The following is a 4,444-nucleotide window of genomic DNA, read 5'->3' on the forward strand; positions in this document are numbered from 1 at the left end:
CATAAATGCGAGCGCTGTAGTGGATCTCACCCCACCACAAAATGTTTTTGGGGGTAGAAGTTTTTTCAAGGCTCCCGCGGATCAGGCGCAGGCACATCTCAAGACAAAAGAGAGGCCGGAGCCTCTACAGGCTCCTCTGGCACACTGCAAAGCAAAAACAATGCCCGCAAATAGTGTTCTCCTTTCCCTAGCCCCCTCACCCGTATCTATATCAGCAATGCTGCCTTTTTACTCCAGTACCCCAATAAAGAGGCAGCAAAATACATTTAGGAGGGCTCTAGGGAAGGTTTCCACATCCCAGTGGTAGTCACCCCTTCATGCACCAATCCCCCCAACCAAAAGTCTGTCTGAGATATGCCACACATTGCTGAGAAGAAGATCACCAAAGAACGTTTGCTGGGGCGAGTGGCAGGTCCCTTCTCAGAACCTCCATTTCCCACCCTCATAGTGTCTCCACCAGGTATCGTGCCTAAGAAGGCCACAGGCGAGTTTCGATTAATACACAACCTTTCTTACCCAAAGGGTGGGTCAGTAAATGATGCCAATCCTCAAGAACAATGCTCAGTCAAATATGCATCTCTTGATCAGGCAATCAGGCTGGTTAGGGAGTGCGGCTCGGGCGCGCTCATGGCAAAATGTGACATCGAATCGGCCTTCCGTTTGTTACCAGTCCACCCCAGGGACTTCTGGTTGCTAGGTTTCAAATCATATCTGGGTATTGAACTGGATTCTGTCAGCCAAACCTCTTGCCTGCCCCTGGCCGAACTCGCCACGTTGAGGGAATTGGTTACCACCACGATGGCCCAGAAAACGACTACGTTGCATCAGGTCCAGACACTCTTAGGACACCTCTATTTTGAAGGCAGGGTTATCTCGCCCAGTCGCGCCTTTTGCGCACGCCTAGCCCGTCTCATGGTTGGCGGTGTTGCCCCCCACCACCACATCAGGGTCACTCATACCATAAGGGAGGACCTCAAAATGTGGCTGACCTTCCTGAAAAGTTACAATGGGGTATCCTTTTGGCGAGATTGGCTGCTGCTTAAGGAGCAGCTACAGGTGCACTCTGACGCCTCTGGTCGCTCTGGCTTCGGTGTCTACCTCAGGGGTCACTGGCGTGCGCAGCCTTGGCCGACATCTTGGCACGCGGAGGGCATTACACGCGATTTAACTTTTCTTGAGTTCTTTCCAATCCTAGTAGCTCTCCGGGTTTGGGGGACCTTCTCAAGGACACCAAGGTGTGCTTCTGGTCAGACAACCAGGCGGTGGTAAGAATCATGGCGAAGCAATCTGCAAAATCCAACAGGGTAATTCGCGTGCTCCGTCTCTTCGTGCTGGAATGTCTGAAAGGTAACATCACCTTTTCCGCGCGGTTCATCCCGGGCCTCAATAACGACATTGCAGATGCCCTGTCTCGCTTTCAGATGGAGCGTTTTGGTGACCTAGCACCCGAGGCCGATCAACTCCCAGAAGCCTTTCCGGAGGACCTTGGGAACTCGGTCGAGAGAAGTGACAGCAGGGGTACTGAGCCCCCTTGCACCATCAACATTGCAATCCTACACCGGAGCATGGTCCCAATTCGAGGGGTTCAGAGATAAGTTTGGTTTACGACGCAGACGTGCAGCTAAGGAGTATGATGTTCTAATAGTTCACCTAAAGCGTAGAGGCATGGCCCCTTAAGACAATCAGCCTGCACAAGGCTGCTTTCTCATACTTCAGCAACTGTTTTTGGCTCCCAGACCCCTGTAACAATTTCCACGTAAGGAAGCTTTGCAGGGTGGCGTCACTCCCACCCGCCCATTCCAGATAAGAGGAGGACAGTAATCATTGAGATCCTCCGGCTGATATTGGATGTGCTCCCCAGTATCTGCTGGTCCAGCTATGAGATTAGGCTATTCAGGGCGGCCTTCTCCCTGGCCTTCCTTGGTGCGCTCCGTATCGGAGAGTGCGTTGGGGGCACATTGTCATCTCATCGCAGGGGCTTGTCTGTGGCTGATATCAACCCTGACAGGCGCATGCTACAAGTCAAAATCCGAGCCTCCAAAACCGATCAACTAGGTAGGGGTACCACGCTAAGTCTAGCCCCCTCCCCACACACTGGACCATGCCTGGTCGCGGACACACGCAAATTCTTGAAGGTACGTCCTCCAGGACCAGGCCCTCCCATTCATGCATCAGGCCGCCCCATGACCCGTTGCCAATTTGTTTCAATATTGCGTAAGGCCATCCATGCTTGTGTAGGTGACCCGGCACAATTTTCTGGGCATTCCTTTTGTATCGGTGCAGCAACCACGGCAGCTGCAAGCGGCCTCCCGGCAGAACACATAAAAGCAATGGGGCGGTGGCGTTCAGCTGCCTTCAAAGGCTACATTAGATACAACCAGCAGACACTGACAGATCCTTTCTTTCAGGCTCAACCCCCAAACTTCGGCCACAGCATAGTGCATTGGGCGGCCATCCATGCCACCACTGGTCCAGGCGGAGAACATCTGGGTCTGCAGCCAAAGATCTCCATTGCCTGGTTCGGACAACGGGGAAGGCGTTGGGATCCCCTGCTCCCTCAGTTGCGTCACGAACTTGCGTTCCACGGTGGGATGCCCAGCTCCCTCGGTTGCGTCACGAACTTGCGTTCCACGGTGGGATGCCCTGCTCCCTCGGTTGCGTCACGAACTTGCGTTCCACGGTGGGATGCCCTGCTCCCTCGGTTGCGTCACGAACTTGCGTTCCACGGTGGGATGCCCTGCTCCCTCGGTTTCGTCACGAACTTGCGTTCCGCCACCCGGCAAGCGCGGTTGTGCTCCACCTCTGCGAAAATGACTTGGTCGTGCGCAAAAGCATAATTTTGATCAAAACAGCGATCGCAGACCTGGAAAGCGTGCACGCCACTCACCCCAATATCACGATTTTCTGGTACGAACCTCTACCACGCTTGCATTGGCGTGGCAACATCAAACCCACTAGACTTAATTACACTGTGGAAAAAATCAATAGGGCAGTGCGCTCTGCAACCACTCGCATGGGAGGTCAGGTCATGAAACACCCCAACATTAAAGTTTACATGCAGGAGCTATTTCAGCCCGATGGCGTGCACCTATCGGACCTGGGTAACGAGCGTTGGCTGAGCGACATCAGGCATGGCCTGATTGATTGGTGGAGGATGGCAAAGGCGTCTTTCAGATGTTGGTAGTCTTGGCGGCGAGACCGCAATTGCGGTCTCGGGTGGCGGTATCAGGCCTTGGGCGGAATCCTTTTGTCCATCTTCCTCTTGCGGCGGCGATACCAGGGTTCCCCGTTAAAGGGGTTTTCTGGAGGGAGGCTTTGGCCGTACACCGAAAGGTCGTCATTGCTCCCTCCTGCGGCGGCGTTACGGGGGCGGCCATCTCTGCTTGAACATATGTTCTCCAGAGCCGGCCCATCCCCCCCCCACACACTGGATAACCCTGATGCTCCCTAGGTCCCCGGCTGGGGACCGGGGAGGGAGAACGCCCAATGCCTGAGCCAAGGTCAACCCACATTTGAAATTTAATAAAGTTGTGGCCAATTTAATCCCATAGCACGTTGTCTTGAGTCGTTATTCACATGACGGGGGGACCGTGCAGGATCTGGGGACTCCGCCTGTCCACGCAATGACCGCTCCCCGCTTAAAATGGGGGGCGCCCTTTGCGTGGACGCGTGCAGCCCCTAGATCTGGAGCGGCTCCAACAGCATAGGCTTGGCTTTGCCTTCCCTCAGGTGGGATACCTGGAGGTCTCCACCTACCTCAGTCAGTTGTCCAATCCCACCTGGGGGAAGCGTTGCCAAGGAGACCAGGCCAGGTAGGGGAGGGATTACCTGCCCACACAATAGAGGGAGGATCTTACCTAGGAATCCACACTTGGCTCCAGAGCTTCTCCCACCCTACCCACCCTCAGTTAAGGTCTTATTTTGCAGGTTAACTTTTCTTCACAGGTTTTGCAGGTTAACTTTTCTTCACAGGTATGCGGGCGCTGCTACGTTAAGGTCGCTGTTAAAGGGCCGGAAAGGAATTTCCCTGCATTGGCAGGTTTCGCCTTTCCCGTAGCAAAACGTCACAACTTTGGCGGTATCAGGCCTTGGGCGGAATCCTTTTGTCCATCTTCCTCTTGCGGCGGCGATACCAGGGTTCCCCGTTAAAGGGGTTTTCTGGAGGGAGGCTTTGGCCGTACACCGAAAGGTCGTCATTGCTCCCTCCTGCGGCAGCGGCGTTATGGGGGCGGCCATCTCTGCTTGAACATATGTTCTCCAGAGCCGGCCCATCCCCCCCACACACACTGGATAACCCTGATGCTCCCTAGGTCCCCGGCTGGGGACCGGGGAGGGAGAACGCCCAATGCCTGAGCCAAGGTCTACCCACATTTGAAATTTAATAAAGTTGTGGCCAATTTAATCCCATAGCACGTTGTCTTGAGTCGTTATTCACATGATGGGG

This window comes from Podarcis bocagei (genome assembly GCF_964188305.1).
Source record: "Podarcis bocagei genome assembly, chromosome: W".
NCBI classification, from domain to species: Eukaryota; Metazoa; Chordata; class Lepidosauria; order Squamata; family Lacertidae; genus Podarcis; species Podarcis bocagei.